Source organism: Balaenoptera ricei, chromosome 19, assembly GCF_028023285.1.
Source record: "Balaenoptera ricei isolate mBalRic1 chromosome 19, mBalRic1.hap2, whole genome shotgun sequence".
In the NCBI taxonomy this organism is placed as follows: Eukaryota; Metazoa; Chordata; class Mammalia; order Artiodactyla; family Balaenopteridae; genus Balaenoptera; species Balaenoptera ricei.
This window is the reverse complement of record NC_082657.1, coordinates 25241092-25267190: the sequence shown is the minus strand read 5'-3', so window position 1 is coordinate 25267190 and position 26099 is coordinate 25241092.

Genomic DNA, 26099 nt, shown 5'->3' with positions numbered 1-26099 from the left:
GGTTCCACAATCAAACCACAGTCATGTTCCCAGGACAAAGGTGTCCAGAAGCAAACCTCACTCATGTTCCCAGGGAACAGGGTTCCAGAAACAAACCTCAGTCATGTTGCCAGGCCACAGGTTTCCACCATCAAACCTCAGACATATTCCCAAGGCACAGGGTTCCAGAATCAAACCGTTCTCATGTTCCCAGGCCACAGGGTTCCAGAATCCACTGATGTCATGTTCCCCGGCCACAGGGTTCCAGAATCAATCCTCAGTTATGTTCCAAGGCTACAGGGTTCCAGAATAAAAGCTCAGTCATGTTCCCAGTCCACAGGGTTCCAGAACCAAGCCTCAGTCAGGTTCCCAGGGCACAGTATTCCACAATCTAAACAGATGTCATGTTCCCAGTCCACAGGTTTCCAAAATCACGCCTCAGTCATGTTCCCTGGCCACAGGGATCCAGAATCAAACCTCAGTCATGTTGCCAGTCCATAGGGTACCACCATCAAACCTCAGTCATATTCCCAGACCATAGGTTTCCACAATCAAACCGATTTCATGTTCCCAGGCAACATGGTACCAGAATCCAAACTGATGTCATGTTGCCAGGCCACAGGATTACACAATCTAATATCAGACATATTCCCAGTCCAATGGCTTCCAGAATCAAACCACAGTCATATACCCAGGCGACATGGTCTCAGAATCAATCCTGAGTCATGTTCCCAGTCCACAGGATTCCAGAACCAAGCCTTCAGTCAGGTTCCCAGGGCACAGTATTCCACAATCTAAACAGATGTCATGTTCCCAGGCCGCAGGTTTCCAGAATCACACCTCAGTCATGTTCCCAGGCCACAGGGTTCCAGAATCAAACCAATGTCAAGTTCCCAGGGCATGGGTTTCCAGTACCAGGCCGCAGTCATGTTTCCATGGCACAGGGTTCTACAATCAAACCTCAGTCATGTTGCCAGTCCACAGGTTTCTGCCATCAAACCTCAGTCAAGTTCCCAGGCCACAGATTTCCAGAATCAAACCTCAGTCATATTCCCAGGACACATGGTTCCAGAATCAAACCTCAGTCATGTTCCCAGGCCACAGGGTTCCAGAATCAAACAAATGGCAAATTCCTAGGCCATGGGTTTCCAGTACCAAGCCACAGTCATGTTTCCAGGGCACAGGATTCCAGAATCTCGCCTCAGTCATGTTCCCTGGCCACAGGGTTCCAGAATCAAACCAATGTCAAGTTCCCAGGCCATGGGTTTCAAGTATCAGGTCGCAGTCATGTTTCCAGGGCACAGGGTTCTACAATCAAACCTCAGTCATGTTGCCAGTCCACAGGTTTCTGCCATCAAACCTCAGTCAAGTGCCCAGGCCACAGATTTCCAGAATCAAAGCTCAGTCATATTCCCAGGACACATGGTTCCAGAATCAAACCTCAGTCATGTTCGCAGGCCACAGGATTCCACAATCAAACCACAGTCATGTTCCCAGGAGAAAGGTGTCCAGAAGCAAACCTCAGTCATGTTCCCAGGGAACAGGGTTCCAGAAACAAACCTCAGTCATGTTGCCAGTCCACAGATTTCTGCCATCAAATCTCAGTCAAATATCCAGGCCACAGATTTCCAGAATCAAACCTCAGTCATATTCCCAGGCCACACTTTTCCAGAATCACGCCTCAGTCATGTTCCCAGGCCACAGGGTTCCAGAATCAAACCAATGTCAAGTTCCCAGGCCATGGGTTTCAAGTATCAGTTCGCAGTCATGTTTCCAGGGCACAGGGTTCTACAATCAAACCTCAGTCATGTTGCCAGGTCACAGGTTTCCACCATCAAACCTCAGATATATTCCCAAGACACAGGGTTCCAGAATCAAACCGTTCTCAAGTTCCCAGGCAACAGGGTTTCAGAATCCACTGATGTCATGTTCCCAGGCCACAGGATTCCAGAATAAAACCCCAGTCATGTTCCCAGTCCACAGGGTTCCAGAACCAAGCCTCAGTCAGGTTCCCAGGGCCCATTATTCCATAATCTAAACAGATGTCATGTTCGCAGGCCACAGCATTCCAGAATCACGCCTCAGTCTTGTTCCTGGCCACAGGGTTCCAGAATCAAACCAATGTCAAGTTCCCAGGCCATGGGTTTCAAGTATCAGGTCGCAGTCATGTTTCCAGGGCACAGGGTTCTACAATCAAACCTCAGTCATGTTGCCAGTCCACAGATTTCTGCCATCAAACCTCAGTCAAGTACCCAGGCCACAGATTTCCAGAATCAAACCTCAGTCATATTCCCAGGCCACACTTTTCCAGAATCACGCCTCAGTCATGTTCCCAGGCCACAGGTTTCCAGAATCAAACCAATGTCAAATTCCTAGGCCATGGGTTTCCACTACCAGGCCACAGTCATGTTTCCAGGGCACAGGGTTCTACAATCAAACCTCAGTCATGTTGCCAGTCCACACGTTTCTGCCATCAAACCTCAGTCAAGTTCCCAGGCCACAGATTTCCAGAATCAAACCTCAGTCATAGTCCCAGGACACATGGTTCCAGAATCAAACCTCAGTCATGTTTGCAGGACCCATGGTTCCACAATCAAACCACAGTCATGTTCCCAGGACAAAGGTGTCCAGAAGCAAAACTCACTCATGTTCCAAGAGAACAGGGTTCCAGAAACAAACCTCAGTCATGTTGCCAGTCCACAGGTTTCTGCCATCAAACCTCAGTCAAGTGCCCAGGCCACCGATTTCCAGAATCAAAGATCAGTCATATTCCCAGGACACATGGTTCTAGAATCAAACCTCAGTCATGTTCGCAGGCCACAGGATTCCACAATCAAACCACAGTCATGTTCCCAGGAGAAAGGTGTCCAGAAGCAAACCTCAGTCATGTTCCCAGGGAACAGGGTTCCAGAAACAAACCTCAGTCATGTTGCCAGGCCACAGGTTTCCACCATCAAACCTCAGATATATTCCCAAGACACAGGGTTCCAGAATCAAACCGTTCTCAAGTTCCCAGGCAACAGGGTTCCAGAATCCACTGATGTCATGTTCCCAGGCCACAGGATTCCAGAATAAAACCTCAGTCATGTTCCCAGTCCACAGGGTTCCAGAACCAAGCCTCAGTCAGGTTCCCAGGGCCCAGTATTCCACAATCTAAACAGATGTCATGTTCGCAGGCCACAGCATTCCAGAATCACGCCTCAGTCTTGTTCCAGGCCACAGGGTTCCAGAATCAAACCAATGTCAAGTTCCCAGGCCATGGGTTTCATGTATCAGGTCGCAGTCATGTTTCCAGGGCACAGGGTTCTACAATCAAACCTCAGTCATGTTGCCAGTCCACAGGTTTCTGCCATCAAACCTCAGTCAAGTTCCCAGGCCACAGATTTCCAGAATCAAACCTCAGTCATATTCCCAGGACACATGGATCCAGAATCAAACCTCAGTCATGTTTGCAGGACCCATGGTTCCACAATCAAACCACAGTCATGTTCCCAGGACAAAGGTGTCCAGAAGCAAACCTCACTCATGTTCCCAGGGAACAGGGTTCCAGAAACAAACCTCAGTCATGTTGCCAGGCCACAGGTTTCCACCATCAAACCTCAGACATATTCCCAAGGCACAGGGTTCCAGAATCAAACCGTTCTCATGTTCCCAGGCCACAGGGTTCCAGAATCCACTGATGTCATGTTCCCCGGCCACAGGGTTCCAGAATCAATCCTCAGTTATGTTCCAAGGCTACAGGGTTCCAGAATAAAAGCTCAGTCATGTTCCCAGTCCACAGGGTTCCAGAACCAAGCCTCAGTCAGGTTCCCAGGGCACAGTATTCCACAATCTAAACAGATGTCATGTTCCCAGTCCACAGGTTTCCAAAATCACGCCTCAGTCATGTTCCCTGGCCACAGGGATCCAGAATCAAACCTCAGTCATGTTGCCAGTCCATAGGGTACCACCATCAAACCTCAGTCATATTCCCAGACCATAGGTTTCCACAATCAAACCGATTTCATGTTCCCAGGCAACATGGTACCAGAATCCAAACTGATGTCATGTTGCCAGGCCACAGGATTACACAATCTAACATCAGACATATTCCCAGTCCAATGGCTTCCAGAATCAAACCACAGTCATATACCTAGGCGACATGGTCTCAGAATCAATCCTGAGTCATGTTCCCAGTCCACAGGATTCCAGAACCAAGCCTTCAGTCAGGTTCCCAGGGCACAGTATTCCACAATCTAAACAGATGTCATGTTCCCAGGCCGCAGGTTTCCAGAATCACACCTCATTCATGTTCCCAGGCCACAGGGTTCCAGAATCAAACCAATGTCAAGTTCCCAGGCCATGGGTTTCCAGTACCAGGCCGCAGTCATGTTTCCATGGCACAGGGTTCTACAGTCAAACCTCAGTCATGTTGCCAGTCCACAGGTTTCTGCCATCAAACCTCAGTCAAGTTCCCAGGCCACAGATTTCCAGAATCAAACCTCAGTCATATTCCCAGGACACATGGTTCCAGAATCAAACCTCAGTCATGTTCCCAGGCCACAGGGTTCCAGAATCAAACCAATGTCAAATTCCTAGGCCATGGGTTTCCAGTACTAAGCCACAGTCATGTTTCCAGGGCACAGGATTCCAGAATCTCGCCTCAGTCATGTTCCCTGGCCAAAGGGTTCCAGAATCAAACCAATGTCAAGTTCCCAGGCCATGGATTTCAAGTATCAGGTCGCAGTCATGTTTCCAGGGCACAGGGTTCTACAATCAAACCTCAGTCATGTTGCCAGTCCACAGGTTTCTGCCATCAAACCTCAGTCAAGTGCCCAGGCCACCGATTTCCAGAATCAAAGCTCAGTCATATTCCCAGGACACATGGTTCCAGAATCAAACCTCAGTCATGTTCGCAGGCCACAGGATTCCACAATCAAACCACAGTCATGTTCCCAGGAGAAAGGTGTCCAGAAGCAAACCTCAGTCATGTTCCCAGGGAACAGGGTTCCAGAAACAAACCTCAGTCATGTTGCCAGGCCACAGATTTCCACCATCAAACCTCAGATATATTCCCAAGACACAGGGTTCCAGAATCAAACCGTTCTCAAGTTCCCAGGCAACAGGGTTCCAGAATCCACTGATGTCATGTTCCCAGGCCACAGGATTCCAGAATAAAACCTCAGTCATGTTCCCAGTCCACAGGGTTCCAGAACCAAGCCTCAGTCAGGTTCTCAGGGCCCAGTATTCCACAATCTAAACAGATGTCATGTTCGCAGGCCACAGCATTCCAGAATCACGCCTCAGTCTTGTTCCTGGCCACAGGGTTCCAGAATCAAACCAATGTCAAGTTCCCAGGTCATGGGTTTCAAGTATCAGGTCGCAGTCATGTTTCCAGGGCACAGGGTTCTACAATCAACCCTCAGTAATGTTGCCAGGCCACAGATTTCTGCCATCAAATCTCAGTCAAATACCCAGGCCACAGATTTCCAGAATCAAACCTCAGTCATATTCCCAGGCCACACTTTTCCAGAATCACGCCTCAGTCATGTTCCCAGGTCACAGGGTTCCAGAATCAAACCAATGTGAAGTTCCCAGGCCATGGGTTTCAAGTATCAGGTCGCAGTCATGTTTCCAGGGCACAGGGTTCTACAATCAAACCTCAGTCATGTTGCCAGTCCACAGGTTTCTGCCATCAAACCTCAGTCAAGTTCCCAGGCCACAGATTTCCAGAATCAAACCACAGTCATGTTCCCAGGACAAAGGTGTCCAGAAGCAAAACTCACTCAGGTTCCCAGGGAACAGGGTTCCAGAAACAAACCTCAGTCATGTTGCCAGGCCACAGGTTTCCACCATCAAACCTCAGACATATTCCCAAGGCACAGGGTTCCAGAATCAAACCGTTCTCAAGTTCCCAGGCCACAGGGTTCCAGAATCCACTGATGTCATGTTCCCCGGCCACAGGGTTCCAGAATCAATCCTCAGTTATGTTCCAAGGCTACAGGGTTCCAGAATAAAAGCTCAGTCATGTTCCCAGTCCACAGGGTTCCAAAACCAAGCCTCAGTCAGGTTCCCAGGGCACAGTATTCCACAATCTAAACAGATGTCATGTTCCCAGTCCACAGGTTTCCAAAATCACGCCTCAGTCATGTTCCCTGGCCACAGGGTTCCAGAATCAAACCAATGTCAAGTTCCCAGGCCATGGGTTTCAAGTATCAGGTCGCAGTCATGTTTCCAGGGCACAGGGTTCTACAATCAAACCTCAGTCATGTTGCCAGTCCACAGGTTTCTGCCATCAAACCTCAGTCAAGTGCCCAGGCCACAGATTTCCAGAATCAAAGCTCAGTCATATTCCCAGGACACATGGTTCCAGAATCAAACCTCAGTCATGTTCGCAGGCCACAGGATTCCACAATCAAACCACAGTCATGTTCCCAGGAGAAAGGTGTCCAGAAGCAAACCTCAGTCATGTTCCCAGGGAACAGGGTTCCAGAAACAAACCTCAGTCATGTTGCCAGGCCACATGTTTCCACCATCAAACCTCAGATATATTCCCAAGACACAGGGTTCCAGAATCAAACCGTTCTCAAGTTCCCAGGCAACAGGGTTCCAGAATCCACTGATGTCATGTTCCCAGGCCACAGGATTCCAGAATAAAACCTCAGTCATGTTCCCAGTCCACAGGGTTCCAGAACCAAGCCTCAGTCAGGTTCCCAGGGCCCAGTATTCCACAATCTAAACAGATGTCATGTTCGCAGGCCACAGCATTCCAGAATCACGCCTCAGTCTTGTTCCAGGCCACAGGGTTCCAGAATCAAACCAATGTCAAGTTCCCAGGCCATGGGTTTCATGTATCAGGTCGCAGTCATGTTTCCAGGGCACAGGGTTCTACAATCAAACCTCAGTCATGTTGCCAGTCCACAGGTTTCTGCCATCAAACCTCAGTCAAGTTCCCAGGCCACAGATTTCCAGAATCAAACCTCAGTCATATTCCCAGGACACATGGATCCAGAATCAAACCTCAGTCATGTTTGCAGGACCCATGGTTCCACAATCAAACCACAGTCATGTTCCCAGGACAAAGGTGTCCAGAAGCAAACCTCACTCATGTTCCCAGGGAACAGGGTTCCAGAAACAAACCTCAGTCATGTTGCCAGGCCACAGGTTTCCACCATCAAACCTCAGACATATTCCCAAGGCACAGGGTTCCAGAATCAAACCGTTCTCATGTTCCCAGGCCACAGGGTTCCAGAATCCACTGATGTCATGTTCCCCGGCCACAGGGTTCCAGAATCAATCCTCAGTTATGTTCCAAGGCTACAGGGTTCCAGAATAAAAGCTCAGTCATGTTCCCAGTCCACAGGGTTCCAGAACCAAGCCTCAGTCAGGTTCCCAGGGCACAGTATTCCACAATCTAAACAGATGTCATGTTCCCAGTCCACAGGTTTCCAAAATCACGCCTCAGTCATGTTCCCTGGCCACAGGGATCCAGAATCAAACCTCAGTCATGTTGCCAGTCCATAGGGTACCACCATCAAACCTCAGTCATATTCCCAGACCATAGGTTTCCACAATCAAACCGATTTCATGTTCCCAGGCAACATGGTACCAGAATCCAAACTGATGTCATGTTGCCAGGCCACAGGATTACACAATCTAACATCAGACATATTCCCAGTCCAATGGCTTCCAGAATCAAACCACAGTCATATACCTAGGCGACATGGTCTCAGAATCAATCCTGAGTCATGTTCCCAGTCCACAGGATTCCAGAACCAAGCCTTCAGTCAGGTTCCCAGGGCACAGTATTCCACAATCTAAACAGATGTCATGTTCCCAGGCCGCAGGTTTCCAGAATCACACCTCATTCATGTTCCCAGGCCACAGGGTTCCAGAATCAAACCAATGTCAAGTTCCCAGGCCATGGGTTTCCAGTACCAGGCCGCAGTCATGTTTCCATGGCACAGGGTTCTACAGTCAAACCTCAGTCATGTTGCCAGTCCACAGGTTTCTGCCATCAAACCTCAGTCAAGTTCCCAGGCCACAGATTTCCAGAATCAAACCTCAGTCATATTCCCAGGACACATGGTTCCAGAATCAAACCTCAGTCATGTTCCCAGGCCACAGGGTTCCAGAATCAAACCAATGTCAAATTCCTAGGCCATGGGTTTCCAGTACTAAGCCACAGTCATGTTTCCAGGGCACAGGATTCCAGAATCTCGCCTCAGTCATGTTCCCTGGCCAAAGGGTTCCAGAATCAAACCAATGTCAAGTTCCCAGGCCATGGATTTCAAGTATCAGGTCGCAGTCATGTTTCCAGGGCACAGGGTTCTACAATCAAACCTCAGTCATGTTGCCAGTCCACAGGTTTCTGCCATCAAACCTCAGTCAAGTGCCCAGGCCACCGATTTCCAGAATCAAAGCTCAGTCATATTCCCAGGACACATGGTTCCAGAATCAAACCTCAGTCATGTTCGCAGGCCACAGGATTCCACAATCAAACCACAGTCATGTTCCCAGGAGAAAGGTGTCCAGAAGCAAACCTCAGTCATGTTCCCAGGGAACAGGGTTCCAGAAACAAACCTCAGTCATGTTGCCAGGCCACAGATTTCCACCATCAAACCTCAGATATATTCCCAAGACACAGGGTTCCAGAATCAAACCGTTCTCAAGTTCCCAGGCAACAGGGTTCCAGAATCCACTGATGTCATGTTCCCAGGCCACAGGATTCCAGAATAAAACCTCAGTCATGTTCCCAGTCCACAGGGTTCCAGAACCAAGCCTCAGTCAGGTTCTCAGGGCCCAGTATTCCACAATCTAAACAGATGTCATGTTCGCAGGCCACAGCATTCCAGAATCACGCCTCAGTCTTGTTCCTGGCCACAGGGTTCCAGAATCAAACCAATGTCAAGTTCCCAGGTCATGGGTTTCAAGTATCAGGTCGCAGTCATGTTTCCAGGGCACAGGGTTCTACAATCAACCCTCAGTAATGTTGCCAGTCCACAGATTTCTGCCATCAAATCTCAGTCAAATACCCAGGCCACAGATTTCCAGAATCAAACCTCAGTCATATTCCCAGGCCACACTTTTCCAGAATCACGCCTCAGTCATGTTCCCAGGTCACAGGGTTCCAGAATCAAACCAATGTGAAGTTCCCAGGCCATGGGTTTCAAGTATCAGGTCGCAGTCATGTTTCCAGGGCACAGGGTTCTACAATCAAACCTCAGTCATGTTGCCAGTCCACAGGTTTCTGCCATCAAACCTCAGTCAAGTTCCCAGGCCACAGATTTCCAGAATCAAACCTCAGTCATTTTCCCAGGACACATGGATCCAGAATCAAACCTCAGTCATGTTTGCATGACCCATGGTTCCACAATCAAACCACAGTCATGTTCCCAGGACAAAGGTGTCCAGAAGCAAAACTCACTCAGGTTCCCAGGGAACAGGGTTCCAGAAACAAACCTCAGTCATGTTGCCAGGCCACAGGTTTCCACCATCAAACCTCAGACATATTCCCAAGGCACAGGGTTCCAGAATCAAACCGTTCTCAAGTTCCCAGGCCACAGGGTTCCAGAATCCACTGATGTCATGTTCCCCGGCCACAGGGTTCCAGAATCAATCCTCAGTTATGTTCCAAGGCTACAGGGTTCCAGAATAAAAGCTCAGTCATGTTCCCAGTCCACAGGGTTCCAAAACCAAGCCTCAGTCAGGTTCCCAGGGCACAGTATTCCACAATCTAAACAGATGGCATGTTCCCAGTCCACAGGTTTCCAAAATCACGCCTCAGTCATGTTCCCTGGCCACAGGGTTCCAGAATCAAACCAATGTCAAGTTCCCAGGCCATGGGTTTCAAGTATCAGGTCGCAGTCATGTTTCCAGGGCACAGGGTTCTACAATCAAACCTCAGTCATGTTGCCAGTCCACAGGTTTCTGCCATCAAACCTCAGTCAAGTGCCCAGGCCACAGATTTCCAGAATCAAAGCTCAGTCATATTCCCAGGACACATGGTTCCAGAATCAAACCTCAGTCATGTTCGCAGGCCACAGGATTCCACAATCAAACCACAGTCATGTTCCCAGGAGAAAGGTGTCCAGAAGCAAACCTCAGTCATGTTCCCAGGGAACAGGGTTCCAGAAACAAACCTCAGTCATGTTGCCAGGCCACAGGTTTCCACCATCAAACCTCAGATATATTCCCAAGACACAGGGTTCCAGAATCAAACCGTTCTCAAGTTCCCAGGCAACAGGGTTCCAGAATCCACTGATGTCATGTTCCCAGGCCACAGGATTCCAGAATAAAACCTCAGTCATGTTCCCAGTCCACAGGGTTCCAGAACCAAGCCTCAGTCAGGTTCCCAGGGCCCAGTATTCCACAATCTAAACAGATGTCATGTTCGCAGGCCACAGCATTCCAGAATCACGCCTCAGTCTTGTTCCAGGCCACAGGGTTCCAGAATCAAACCAATGTCAAGTTCCCAGGCCATGGGTTTCATGTATCAGGTCGCAGTCATGTTTCCAGGGCACAGGGTTCTACAATCAAACCTCAGTCATGTTGCCAGTCCACAGGTTTCTGCCATCAAACCTCAGTCAAGTTCCCAGGCCACAGATTTCCAGAATCAAACCTCAGTCATATTCCCAGGACACATGGATCCAGAATCAAACCTCAGTCATGTTTGCAGGACCCATGGTTCCACAATCAAACCACAGTCATGTTCCCAGGACAAAGGTGTCCAGAAGCAAACCTCACTCATGTTCCCAGGGAACAGGGTTCCAGAAACAAACCTCAGTCATGTTGCCAGGCCACAGGTTTCCACCATCAAACCTCAGACATATTCCCAAGGCACAGGGTTCCAGAATCAAACCGTTCTCATGTTCCCAGGCCACAGGGTTCCAGAATCCACTGATGTCATGTTCCCCGGCCACAGGGTTCCAGAATCAATCCTCAGTTATGTTCCAAGGCTACAGGGTTCCAGAATAAAAGCTCAGTCATGTTCCCAGTCCACAGGGTTCCAGAACCAAGCCTCAGTCAGGTTCCCAGGGCACAGTATTCCACAATCTAAACAGATGTCATGTTCCCAGTCCACAGGTTTCCAAAATCACGCCTCAGTCATGTTCCCTGGCCACAGGGATCCAGAATCAAACCTCAGTCATGTTGCCAGTCCATAGGGTACCACCATCAAACCTCAGTCATATTCCCAGACCATAGGTTTCCACAATCAAACCGATTTCATGTTCCCAGGCAACATGGTACCAGAATCCAAACTGATGTCATGTTGCCAGGCCACAGGATTACACAATCTAACATCAGACATATTCCCAGTCCAATGGCTTCCAGAATCAAACCACAGTCATATACCTAGGCGACATGGTCTCAGAATCAATCCTGAGTCATGTTCCCAGTCCACAGGATTCCAGAACCAAGCCTTCAGTCAGGTTCCCAGGGCACAGTATTCCACAATCTAAACAGATGTCATGTTCCCAGGCCGCAGGTTTCCAGAATCACACCTCATTCATGTTCCCAGGCCACAGGGTTCCAGAATCAAACCAATGTCAAGTTCCCAGGCCATGGGTTTCCAGTACCAGGCCGCAGTCATGTTTCCATGGCACAGGGTTCTACAGTCAAACCTCAGTCATGTTGCCAGTCCACAGGTTTCTGCCATCAAACCTCAGTCAAGTTCCCAGGCCACAGATTTCCAGAATCAAACCTCAGTCATATTCCCAGGACACATGGTTCCAGAATCAAACCTCAGTCATGTTCCCAGGCCACAGGGTTCCAGAATCAAACCAATGTCAAATTCCTAGGCCATGGGTTTCCAGTACTAAGCCACAGTCATGTTTCCAGGGCACAGGATTCCAGAATCTCGCCTCAGTCATGTTCCCTGGCCAAAGGGTTCCAGAATCAAACCAATGTCAAGTTCCCAGGCCATGGATTTCAAGTATCAGGTCGCAGTCATGTTTCCAGGGCACAGGGTTCTACAATCAAACCTCAGTCATGTTGCCAGTCCACAGGTTTCTGCCATCAAACCTCAGTCAAGTGCCCAGGCCACCGATTTCCAGAATCAAAGCTCAGTCATATTCCCAGGACACATGGTTCCAGAATCAAACCTCAGTCATGTTCGCAGGCCACAGGATTCCACAATCAAACCACAGTCATGTTCCCAGGAGAAAGGTGTCCAGAAGCAAACCTCAGTCATGTTCCCAGGGAACAGGGTTCCAGAAACAAACCTCAGTCATGTTGCCAGGCCACAGATTTCCACCATCAAACCTCAGATATATTCCCAAGACACAGGGTTCCAGAATCAAACCGTTCTCAAGTTCCCAGGCAACAGGGTTCCAGAATCCACTGATGTCATGTTCCCAGGCCACAGGATTCCAGAATAAAACCTCAGTCATGTTCCCAGTCCACAGGGTTCCAGAACCAAGCCTCAGTCAGGTTCTCAGGGCCCAGTATTCCACAATCTAAACAGATGTCATGTTCGCAGGCCACAGCATTCCAGAATCACGCCTCAGTCTTGTTCCTGGCCACAGGGTTCCAGAATCAAACCAATGTCAAGTTCCCAGGTCATGGGTTTCAAGTATCAGGTCGCAGTCATGTTTCCAGGGCACAGGGTTCTACAATCAACCCTCAGTAATGTTGCCAGTCCACAGATTTCTGCCATCAAATCTCAGTCAAATACCCAGGCCACAGATTTCCAGAATCAAACCTCAGTCATATTCCCAGGCCACACTTTTCCAGAATCACGCCTCAGTCATGTTCCCAGGTCACAGGGTTCCAGAATCAAACCAATGTGAAGTTCCCAGGCCATGGGTTTCAAGTATCAGGTCGCAGTCATGTTTCCAGGGCACAGGGTTCTACAATCAAACCTCAGTCATGTTGCCAGTCCACAGGTTTCTGCCATCAAACCTCAGTCAAGTTCCCAGGCCACAGATTTCCAGAATCAAACCTCAGTCATTTTCCCAGGACACATGGATCCAGAATCAAACCTCAGTCATGTTTGCATGACCCATGGTTCCACAATCAAACCACAGTCATGTTCCCAGGACAAAGGTGTCCAGAAGCAAAACTCACTCAGGTTCCCAGGGAACAGGGTTCCAGAAACAAACCTCAGTCATGTTGCCAGGCCACAGGTTTCCACCATCAAACCTCAGACATATTCCCAAGGCACAGGGTTCCAGAATCAAACCGTTCTCAAGTTCCCAGGCCACAGGGTTCCAGAATCCACTGATGTCATGTTCCCCGGCCAAAGGGTTCCAGAATCAATCCTCAGTTATGTTCCAAGGCTACAGGGTTCCAGAATAAAAGCTCAGTCATGTTCCCAGTCCACAGGGTTCCAAAACCAAGCCTCAGTCAGGTTCCCAGGGCACAGTATTCCACAATCTAAACAGATGGCATGTTCCCAGTCCACAGGTTTCCAAAATCACGCCTCAGTCATGTTCCCTGGCCACAGGGTTCCAGAATCAAACCAATGTCAAGTTCCCAGGCCATGGGTTTCAAGTATCAGGTCGCAGTCATGTTTCCAGGGCACAGGGTTCTACAATCAAACCTCAGTCATGTTGCCAGTCCACAGGTTTCTGCCATCAAACCTCAGTCAAGTGCCCAGGCCACAGATTTCCAGAATCAAAGCTCAGTCATATTCCCAGGACACATGGTTCCAGAATCAAACCTCAGTCATGTTCGCAGGCCACAGGATTCCACAATCAAACCACAGTCATGTTCCCAGGAGAAAGGTGTCCAGAAGCAAACCTCAGTCATGTTCCCAGGGAACAGGGTTCCAGAAACAAACCTCAGTCATGTTGCCAGGCCACAGGTTTCCACCATCAAACCTCAGATATATTCCCAAGACACAGGGTTCCAGAATCAAACCGTTCTCAAGTTCCCAGGCAACAGGGTTCCAGAATCCACTGATGTCATGTTCCCAGGCCACAGGATTCCAGAATAAAACCTCAGTCATGTTCCCAGTCCACAGGGTTCCAGAACCAAGCCTCAGTCAGGTTCCCAGGGCCCAGTATTCCACAATCTAAACAGATGTCATGTTCGCAGGCCACAGCATTCCAGAATCACGCCTCAGTCTTGTTCCAGGCCACAGGGTTCCAGAATCAAACCAATGTCAAGTTCCCAGGCCATGGGTTTCATGTATCAGGTCGCAGTCATGTTTCCAGGGCACAGGGTTCTACAATCAAACCTCAGTCATGTTGCCAGTCCACAGGTTTCTGCCATCAAACCTCAGTCAAGTTCCCAGGCCACAGATTTCCAGAATCAAACCTCAGTCATATTCCCAGGACACATGGATCCAGAATCAAACCTCAGTCATGTTTGCAGGACCCATGGTTCCACAATCAAACCACAGTCATGTTCCCAGGACAAAGGTGTCCAGAAGCAAACCTCACTCATGTTCCCAGGGAACAGGGTTCCAGAAACAAACCTCAGTCATGTTGCCAGGCCACAGGTTTCCACCATCAAACCTCAGACATATTCCCAAGGCACAGGGTTCCAGAATCAAACCGTTCTCATGTTCCCAGGCCACAGGGTTCCAGAATCCACTGATGTCATGTTCCCCGGCCACAGGGTTCCAGAATCAATCCTCAGTTATGTTCCAAGGCTACAGGGTTCCAGAATAAAAGCTCAGTCATGTTCCCAGTCCACAGGGTTCCAGAACCAAGCCTCAGTCAGGTTCCCAGGGCACAGTATTCCACAATCTAAACAGATGTCATGTTCCCAGTCCACAGGTTTCCAAAATCACGCCTCAGTCATGTTCCCTGGCCACAGGGATCCAGAATCAAACCTCAGTCATGTTGCCAGTCCATAGGGTACCACCATCAAACCTCAGTCATATTCCCAGACCATAGGTTTCCACAATCAAACCGATTTCATGTTCCCAGGCAACATGGTACCAGAATCCAAACTGATGTCATGTTGCCAGGCCACAGGATTACACAATCTAACATCAGACATATTCCCAGTCCAATGGCTTCCAGAATCAAACCACAGTCATATACCTAGGCGACATGGTCTCAGAATCAATCCTGAGTCATGTTCCCAGTCCACAGGATTCCAGAACCAAGCCTTCAGTCAGGTTCCCAGGGCACAGTATTCCACAATCTAAACAGATGTCATGTTCCCAGGCCGCAGGTTTCCAGAATCACACCTCATTCATGTTCCCAGGCCACAGGGTTCCAGAATCAAACCAATGTCAAGTTCCCAGGCCATGGGTTTCCAGTACCAGGCCGCAGTCATGTTTCCATGGCACAGGGTTCTACAGTCAAACCTCAGTCATGTTGCCAGTCCACAGGTTTCTGCCATCAAACCTCAGTCAAGTTCCCAGGCCACAGATTTCCAGAATCAAACCTCAGTCATATTCCCAGGACACATGGTTCCAGAATCAAACCTCAGTCATGTTCCCAGGCCACAGGGTTCCAGAATCAAACCAATGTCAAATTCCTAGGCCATGGGTTTCCAGTACTAAGCCACAGTCATGTTTCCAGGGCACAGGATTCCAGAATCTCGCCTCAGTCATGTTCCCTGGCCAAAGGGTTCCAGAATCAAACCAATGTCAAGTTCCCAGGCCATGGATTTCAAGTATCAGGTCGCAGTCATGTTTCCAGGGCACAGGGTTCTACAATCAAACCTCAGTCATGTTGCCAGTCCACAGGTTTCTGCCATCAAACCTCAGTCAAGTGCCCAGGCCACCGATTTCCAGAATCAAAGCTCAGTCATATTCCCAGGACACATGGTTCCAGAATCAAACCTCAGTCATGTTCGCAGGCCACAGGATTCCACAATCAAACCACAGTCATGTTCCCAGGAGAAAGGTGTCCAGAAGCAAACCTCAGTCATGTTCCCAGGGAACAGGGTTCCAGAAACAAACCTCAGTCATGTTGCCAGGCCACAGATTTCCACCATCAAACCTCAGATATATTCCCAAGACACAGGGTTCCAGAATCAAACCGTTCTCAAGTTCCCAGGCAACAGGGTTCCAGAATCCACTGATGTCATGTTCCCAGGCCACAGGATTCCAGAATAAAACCTCAGTCATGTTCCCAGTCCACAGGGTTCCAGAACCAAGCCTCAGTCAGGTTCTCAGGGCCCAGTATTCCACAATCTAAACAGATGTCATGTTCGCAGGCCACAGCATTCCAGAATCACGCCTCAGTCTTGTTCCTGGCCACAGGGTTCCAGAATCAAACCAATGTCAAGTTCCCAGGTCATGGGTTTCAAGTATCAGGTCGCAGTCATGTTTCCAGGGCACAGGGTTCTACAATCAACCCTCAGTAATGTTGCCAGTCCACAGATTTCTGCCATCAAATCTCAGTCAAATACCCAGGCCACAGATTTCCAGAATCAAACCTCAGTCATATTCCCAGGCCACACTTTTCCAGAATCACGCCTCAGTCATGTTCCCAGGTCACAGGGTTCCAGAATCAAACCAATGTGAAGTTCCCAGGCCATGGGTTTCAAGTATCAGGTCGCAGTCATGTTTCCAGGGCACAGGGTTCTACAATCAAACCTCAGTCATGTTGCCAGTCCACAGGTTTCTGCCATCAAACCTCAGTCAAGTTCCCAGGCCACAGATTTCCAGAATCAAACCTCAGTCATTTTCCCAGGACACATGGATCCAGAATCAAACCTCAGTCATGTTTGCATGACCCATGGTTCCACAATCAAACCACAGTCATGTTCCCAGGACAAAGGTGTCCAGAAGCAAAACTCACTCAGGTTCCCAGGGAACAGGGTTCCAGAAACAAACCTCAGTCATGTTGCCAGGCCACAGGTTTCCACCATCAAACCTCAGACATATTCCCAAGGCACAGGGTTCCAGAATCAAACCGTTCTCAAGTTCCCAGGCCACAGGGTTCCAGAATCCACTGATGTCATGTTCCCCGGCCAAAGGGTTCCAGAATCAATCCTCAGTTATGTTCCAAGGCTACAGGGTTCCAGAATAAAAGCTCAGTCATGTTCCCAGTCCACAGGGTTCCAAAACCAAGCCTCAGTCAGGTTCCCAGGGCACAGTATTCCACAATCTAAACAGATGTCATGTTCCCAGTCCACAGGTTTCCAAAATCACGCCTCAGTCATGTTCCCTGGCCACAGGGTTCCAGAATCAAACCAATGTCAAGTTCCCAGGCCATGGGTTTCAAGTATCAGGTCGCAGTCATGTTTCCAGGGCACAGGGTTCTACAATCAAACCTCAGTCATGTTGCCAGTCCACAGGTTTCTGCCATCAAACCTCAGTCAAGTGCCCAGGCCACAGATTTCCAGAATCAAAGCTCAGTCATATTCCCAGGACACATGGTTCCAGAATCAAACCTCAGTCATGTTCGCAGGCCACAGGATTCCACAATCAAACCACAGTCATGTTCCCAGGAGAAAGGTGTCCAGAAGCAAACCTCAGTCATGTTCCCAGGGAACAGGGTTCCAGAAACAAACCTCAGTCATGTTGCCAGGCCACAGGTTTCCACCATCAAACCTCAGATATATTCCCAAGACACAGGGTTCCAGAATCAAACCGTTCTCAAGTTCCCAGGCAACAGGGTTCCAGAATCCACTGATGTCATGTTCCCAGGCCACAGGATTCCAGAATAAAACCTCAGTCATGTTCCCACTCCACAGGGTTCCAGAACCAAGCCTCAGTCAGGTTCCCAGGGCCCAGTATTCCACAATCTAAACAGATGTCATGTTCGCAGGCCACAGCATTCCAGAATCACGCCTCAGTCTTTTTCCAGGCCACAGGGTTCCAGAATCAAACCAATGTCAAGTTCCCAGGCCATGGGTTTCATGTATCAGGTCGCAGTCATGTTTCCAGGGCACAGGGTTCTACAATCAAACCTCAGTCATGTTGCCAGTCCACAGGTTTCTGCCATCAAACCTCAGTCAAGTTCCCAGGCCACAGATTTCCAGAATCAAACCTCAGTCATATTCCCAGGACACATGGATCCAGAATCAAACCTCAGTCATGTTTGCAGGACCCATGGTTCCACAATCAAACCACAGTCATTTTCCCAGGACAAAGGTGTCCAGAAGCAAACCTCACTCATGTTCCCAGGGAACAGGGTTCCAGAAACAAACCTCAGTCATGTTGCCAGGCCACAGGTTTCCACCATCAAACCTCAGACATATTCCCAAGGCACAGGGTTCCAGAATCAAACCGTTCTCATGTTCCCAGGCCACAGGGTTCCAGAATCCACTGATGTCATGTTCCCCGGCCACAGGGTTCCAGAATCAATCCTCAGTTATGTTCCAAGGCTACAGGGTTCCAGAATAAAAGCTCAGTCATGTTCCCAGTCCACAGGGTTCCAGAACCAAGCCTCAGTCAGGTTCCCAGGGCACAGTATTCCACAATCTAAACAGATGTCATGTTCCCAGTCCACAGGTTTCCAAAATCACGCCTCAGTCATGTTCCCTGGCCACAGGGATCCAGAATCAAACCTCAGTCATGTTGCCAGTCCATAGGGTACCACCATCAAACCTCAGTCATATTCCCAGACCATAGGTTTCCACAATCAAACCGATTTCATGTTCCCAGGCAACATGGTACCAGAATCCAAACTGATGTCATGTTGCCAGGCCACAGGATTCCAGAACCAAGCCTTCAGTCAGGTTCCCAGGGCACAGTATTCCACAATCTAAACAGATGTCATGTTCCCAGGCCGCAGGTTTCCAGAATCACGCCTCAGTCATGTTCCCAGGCCACAGGGTTCCAGAATCAAACCAATGTCAAGTTCCCAGGCCATGGGTTTCCAGTACCAGGCCGCAGTCATGTTTCCATGGCACAGGGTTCTACAATCAAACCTCAGTCATGTTGCCAGTCCACAGGTTTCTGCCATCAAACCTCAGTCAAGTTCCCAGGCCACAGATTTCCAGAATCAAACCTCAGTCATATTCCCAGGACATATGGTTCCAGAATCAAACCTCAGTCATGTTCCCAGGCCACAGGGTTCCAGAATCAAACCAATGTCAAATTCCTAGGCCATGGGTTTCCAGTACTAAGCCACAGTCATGTTTCCAGGGCACAGGATTCCAGAATCTCGCCTCAGTCATGTTCCCTGGCCAAAGGGTTCCAGAATCAAACCAATGTCAAGTTCCCAGGCCATGGATTTCAAGTATCAGGTCGCAGTCATGTTTCCAGGGCACAGGGTTCTACAATCAAACCTCAGTCATGTTGCCAGTCCACAGGTTTCTGCCATCAAACCTCAGTCAAGTGCCCAGGCCACCGATTTCCAGAATCAAAGATCAGTCATATTCCCAGGACACATGGTTCCAGAATCAAACCTCAGTCATGTTCGCAGGCCACAGGATTCCACAATCAAACCACAGTCATGTTCCCAGGAGAAAGGTGTCCAGAAGCAAACCTCAGTCATGTTCCCAGGGAACAGGGTTCCAGAAACAAACCTCAGTCATGTTGCCAGGCCACAGATTTCCACCATCAAACCTCAGATATATTCCCAAGACACAGGGTTCCAGAATCAAACCGTTCTCAAGTTCCCAGGCAACAGGGTTCCAGAATCCACTGATGTCATGTTCCCAGGCCACAGGATTCCAGAATAAAACCTCAGTCATGTTCCCAGTCCACAGGGTTCCAGAACCAAGCCTCAGTCAGGTTCTCAGGGCCCAGTATTCCACAATCTAAACAGATGTCATGTTCGCAGGCCACAGCATTCCAGAATCACGCCTCAGTCTTGTTCCTGGCCACAGGGTTCCAGAATCAAACCAATGTCAAGTTCCCAGGTCATGGGTTTCAAGTATCAGGTCACAGTCTTGTTTCCAGGGCACAGGGTTCTACAATCAACCCTCAGTAATGTTGCCAGTCCACAGATTTCTGCCATCAAATCTCAGTCAAATACCCAGGCCACAGATTTCCAGAATCAAACCTCAGTCATATTCCCAGGCCACACTTTTCCAGAATCACGCCTCAGTCATGTTCCCAGGTCACAGGGTTCCAGAATCAAACCAATGTGAAGTTCCCAGGCCATGGGTTTCAAGTATCAGGTCGCAGTCATTTTTCCAGGGCACAGGGTTCTACAATCAAACCTCAGTCATGTTGCCAGTCCACAGGTTTCTGCCATCAAACCTCAGTCAAGTGCCCAGGCCACAGATTTCCAGAATCAAAGCTCAGTCATATTCCCAGGACACATGGTTCCAGAATCAAACCTCAGTCATGTTCGCAGGCCACAGGATTCCACAATCAAACCACAGTCATGTTCCCAGGAGAAAGGTGTCCAGAAGCAAACCTCAGTCATGTTCCCAGGGAACAGGGTTCCAGAAACAAACCTCAGTCATGTTGCCAGGCCACAGGTTTCCACCATCAAACCTCAGATATATTCCCAAGACACAGGGTTCCAGAACCAAACCGTTCTCAAGTTCCCAGGCAACAGGGTTCCAGAATCCACTGATGTCATGTTCCCAGGCCACAGGATTCCAGAATAAAACCTCAGTCATGTTCCCAGTCCACAGGGTTCCAGAACCAAGCCTCAGTCAGGTTCCCAGGGCCCAGTATTCCACAATCTAAACAGATGTCATTTTCGCAGGCCACAGCATTCCAGAATCACGCCTCAGTCTTGTTCCAGGCCACAGGGTTCCAGAATCAAACCAATGTCAAGTTCCCAGGCCATGGGTTTTATGTATCAGGTCGCAGTCATGTTTCCAGGGCACAGGGTTCTACAATCAAACCTCAGTCATGTTGCCAGTCCACAGGTTTCTGCCATCAAACCTCAGTCAAGTTCCCAGGCCACAGATTTCCAGAATCAAACCTCAGTCATATTCCCAGGACACATGGATCCAGAATCAAACCTCAGTCATGTTTGCAGGACCCATGGTTCCACAATCAAACCACAGTCATGTTCCCAGGACAAAGGTGTCCAGAAGCAAACCTCACTCATGTTCCCAGGGAACAGGGTTCCAGAAACAAACCTCAGTCATGTTGCCAGGCCACAGGTTTCCACCATCAAACCTCAGACATATTCCCAAGGCACAGGGTTCCAGAATCAAACCGTTCTCATGTTCCCAGGCCACAGGGTTCCAGAATCCACTGATGTCATGTTCCCCGGCCACAGGGTTCCAGAATCAATCCTCAGTTATGTTCCAAGGCTACAGGGTTCCAGAATAAAAGCTCAGTCATGTTCCCAGTCCACAGGGTTCCAGAACCAAGCCTCAGTCAGGTTCCCAGGGCACAGTATTCCACAATCTAAACAGATGTCATGTTCCCAGTCCACAGGTTTCCAAAATCACGCCTCAGTCATGTTCCCTGGCCACAGGGATCCAGAATCAAACCTCAGTCATGTTGCCAGGCCATAGGGTACCACCATCAAACCTCAGTCATATTCCCAGAACATAGGTTTCCACAATCAAACCGATTTCATGTTCCCAGGCAACATGGTACCAGAATCCAAACCGATGTCATGTTTCCAGGCCACAGGATTACACAATCTAACATCAGACATATTCCCAGTCCAATGGCTTCCAGAATCAAACCACAGTCATATACCCAGGCGACATGGTCTCAGAATCAATCCTGAGTCATGTTCCCAGTCCACAGGATTCCAGAACCAAGCCTTCAGTCAGGTTCCCAGGGCACAGTATTCCACAATCTAAACAGATGTCATGTTCCCAGGCCGCAGGTTTCCAGAATCACGCCTCAGTCATGTTCCCAGGCCACAGGGTTCCAGAATCAAACCAATGTCAAGTTCCCAGGCCATGGGTTTCCAGTACCAGGCCGCAGTCATGTTTCCATGGCACAGGGTTCTACAATCAAACCTCAGTCATGTTGCCAGTCCACAGGTTTCTGCCATCAAACCTCAGTCAAGTTCCCAGGCCACAGATTTCCAGAATCAAACCTCAGTCATATTTCCAAGACACATGGTTCCAGAATCAAACCTCAGTCATGTTCCCAGGCCACAGGGTTCCAGAATCAAACCAATGTCAAATTCCTAGGCCATGGGTTTCCAGTACCAAGCCACAGTCATGTTTCCAGGGCACAGGATTCCAGAATCTCGCCTCAGTCATGTTCCCTGGCCACAGGGTTCCAGAATCAAACCAATGTCAAGTTCCCAGGCCATGGGTTTCAAGTATCAGGTCACAGTCAGGTTTCCAGGGCACAGGGTTCTACAATCAAACCTCAGTCATGTTGCCAGTCCACAGGTTTCTGCCATCAAACCTCAGTCAAGTGCCCAGGCCACAGATTTCCAGAATCAAAGCTCAGTCATATTCCCAGGACACATGGTTCCAGAATCAAACCTCAGTCATGTTCGCAGGACACAGGATTCCACAATCAAACCACAGTCATGTTCCCAGGAGAAAGGTGTCCAGAAGCAAACCTCAGTCATGTTCCCAGGGAACAGGGTTCCAGAAACAAACCTCAGTCATGTTGCCAGTCCACAGATTTCTGCCATCAAATCTCAGTCAAATACCCGGGCCACATATTTCCAGAATCAAACCTCAGTTATATTCCCAGGCCACACTTTTCCAGAATCACGCCTCATTCATGTTCCCAGCCCACAGGGTTCCAGAATCAAACCAATGTCAAGTTCCCAGGCCATGGGTTTGAAGTATCAGGTCGCAGTCATGTTTCCAGGGCACAGGGTTCTACAATCAAACCTCAGTCATGTTGCCAGGCCACAGGTTTCCACCATCAAACCTCAGATATATTCCCAAGACACAGGGTTCCAGAATCAAACCGTTCTCAAGTTCCCAGGCAACAGGGTTTCAGAATCCACTGATGTCATGTTCCCAGGCCACAGGATTCCAGAATAAAACCCCAGTCATGTTCCCAGTCCACAGGGTTCCAGAACCAAGCCTCAGTCAGGTTCCCAGGGCCCATTATTCCACAATCTAAACAGATGTCATGTTTGCAGGCCACAGCATTCCAGAATCACGCCTCAGTCTTGTTCCTGGCCACAGGGTTCCAGAATCAAACCAATGTCAAGTTCCCAGGCCATGGGTTTCAAGTATCAGGTCGCAGTCATGTTTCCAGGGCACAGGGTTCTACAATCAAACCTCAGTCATGTTGCCAGTCCACAGATTTCTGCCATCAAACCTCAGTCAAGTACCCAGGCCACAGATTTCCAGAATCAAACCTCAGTCATATTCCCAGGCCAAACTTTTCCAGAATCACGCCTCAGTCATGTTCCCAGGCCACAGGTTTCCAGAATCAAACCAATGTCAAATTCCTAGGCCATGGGTTTCCACTACCAGGCCACAGTCATGTTTCCAGGGCACAGGGTTCTACAATCAAACCTCAGTCATGTTGCCAGTCCACAGGTTTCTGCCATCAAACCTCAGTCAAGTTCCCAGGCCACAGATTTCCAGAATCAAACCTCAGTCATATTCCCAGGACACATGGTTCCAGAATCAAACCTCAGTCATGTTTGCAGGACCCATGATTCCACAATCAAAACACAGTCATGTTCCCAGCACAAAGGTGTCCAGAATCAAACCTCAGTCATGTTCCCAGGGAACAGGGTTCCAGAAACAAACCTCAGTCATGTTGCCAAGCCACAGGTTTCCACCATGAAACCTCAGACATGTTCCCAGGCCACAGGGTTCCAGAATCAAACCGTTCTCATGTTCCCAGGCCACAGGGTTCCAGAATCCACTGATGTCCTGTTCCCCGGCCACAGGGTTCCAGAATCCACTGATGTCATGTTCCCAGGCCACAGGATTCCAGAATAAAACCTCAGTCATGTTCCCAGTCCACAGGGTTCCAGAACCAAGCTTTCAGTCAGGTTCCCAGGGCACAGTATTCCACAATCTAAACAGATGTCATGTTCGCAGGCCACAGCATTCCAGAATCACGCCTCAGTCTTGTTCCAGGCCACAGGGTTCCAGAATCAAACCAATGTCAAGTTCCCAGGCCATGGGTTTCAAGTATCAGGTCGCAGTCATGTTTCCAGGGCACAGGGTTCTACAATCAAACCTCAGTCATGTTGCCAGTCCACAGGTTTCTGCCATCAAACCTCAGTCAAGTTCCCAGGCCACAGATTTCCAGAATCAAACCTCAGTCATATTCCCAGGACACATGGTTCCAGAATCAAACCTCAGTCATGTTCGCAGGCCACAGGATTCCACAATCAAACCACAGTCATGTTCCCAGGACAAAGGTGTCCAGAAGCAAAACTCACTCATGTTCCCAGGGAACAGGTTTCCAGAAACAAACCTCAATCATGTAGCCAGGCCACAGGTTTCCACCATCAAACCTCAGACATATTCCCAAGGCACAGGGTTCCAGAATCAAACCGTTCTCATATTCCCAGGCCACAGGGTTCCAGAATCCACTGATGTCATGTTCCCCGGCCACAGGGTTGCAGAATCAATCCTCAGTTATGTTCCAAGGTTACAGGGTTCCAGAATAAAAGCTCAGTCATGTTCCCAGTCCACAGGGTTCCAGAACCAAGCCTCAGTCAGGTTCCCAGGGCACAGTATTCCACAATCTAAACAGATGTCATGTTCCCAGTCCACAGGTTTCCAAAATCACGCCTCAGTCATGTTCCCTGGCCACAGGGATCCAGAATCAAACCTCAGTCATGTTGCCAGGCCATAGGGTACCACCATCAAACCTCAGTCATATTCCCAGACCATAGGTTTCCACAATCAAACCGATTTCATGTTCCCAGGCAACATGGTACCAGAATCCAAACCGATGTCATGTTTCCAGGCCACAGGATTACACAATCTAACATCAGACATATTCCCAGTCCAATGGCTTCCAGAATCAAACCACAGTCATATACCCAGGCGACATGGTCTCAGAATCAATCCTGAGTCATGTTCCCAGTCCACAGGATTCCAGAACCAAGCCTTCAGTCAGGTTCCCAGGGCACACTATTCCACAATCTAAACAGATGTCATGTTCCCAGGCCGCAGGTTTCCAGAATCACGCCTCAGTCATGTTCCCAGGCCACAGGGTTCCAGAATCAAACCAATGTCAAGTTCCCAGGCCATGGGTTTCCAGTACCAGGCCGCAGTCATGTTTCCATGGCACAGGGTTCTACAATCAAACCTCAGTCATGTTGCCAGTCCACAGGTTTCCACCATCAAACCTCAGATATTTTCCCAAGACACAGGGTTCCAGAATCAAACCGTTCTCAAGTTCCCAGGCAACAGGGTTCCAGAATCCACTGATGTCATGTTCCCAGGCCACAGGATTCCAGAATAAAACCTCAGTCATGTTCCCAGTCCACAGGGTTCCAGAACCAAGCCTCAGTCAGGTTCCCAGGGCCCAGTATTCCACAATCTAAACAGATGTCATGTTCGCAGGCCACAGCATTCCAGAATCACGCCTCAGTCTTGTTCCTGGCCACAGGGTTCCAGAATGAAACCAATGTCAAGTTCCCAGGCCATGGGTTTTAAGTATCAGGTCGCAGTCATGTTTCCAGGGCACAGGGTTCTACAATCAACCCTCAGTAATGTTGCCAGTCCGCAGATTTCTGCCATCAAATCTCAGTCAAGTACCCAGGCCACAGATTTCCAGAATCAAACCTCAGTCATATTCCCAGGCCACACTTTTCCAGAATCACGCCTCAGTCATGTTCCCAGGCCACAGGTTTCCAGAATCAAACCAATGTCAAATTCCTAGGCCATGGGTTTCCACTACCAGGCCACAGTCATTTTTCCAGGGCACAGGGTTCTACAATCAAACCTCAGTCATGTTGCCAGTCCAAAGGTTTCTGCCATCAAACCTCAGTCAAGTTCCCAGGCCACAGATTTCCAGAATCAAACCTCAGTCATATTCCCAGGACACATGGTTCCAGAATCAAACCTCAGTCATGTTTGCAGAACCCATGATTCCACAATCAAAACACAGTCATGTTCCCAGCACAAAGGTGTCCAGAATCAAACCTCAGTCATGTTCCCAGGGAACAGGGTTCCAGAAACAAACCTCAGTCATGTTGACAAGCCACAGGTTTCCACCATGAAACCTCAGACATGTTCCCAGGCCACAGGGTTCCAGAATCAAACCGTTCTCATGTTCCCAGGCCACAGGATTCCAGAATCCACTGATGTCATGTTCCCAGGCCACAGGATTCCAGAATAAAACCTCAGTCATGTTCCCAGTCCACAGGGTTCCAGAACCAAGCCTCAGTCAGGTTCCCAGGGCCCAGTATTCCACAATCTAAACAGATGTCATGTTCGCAGGCCACAGCATTCCAGAA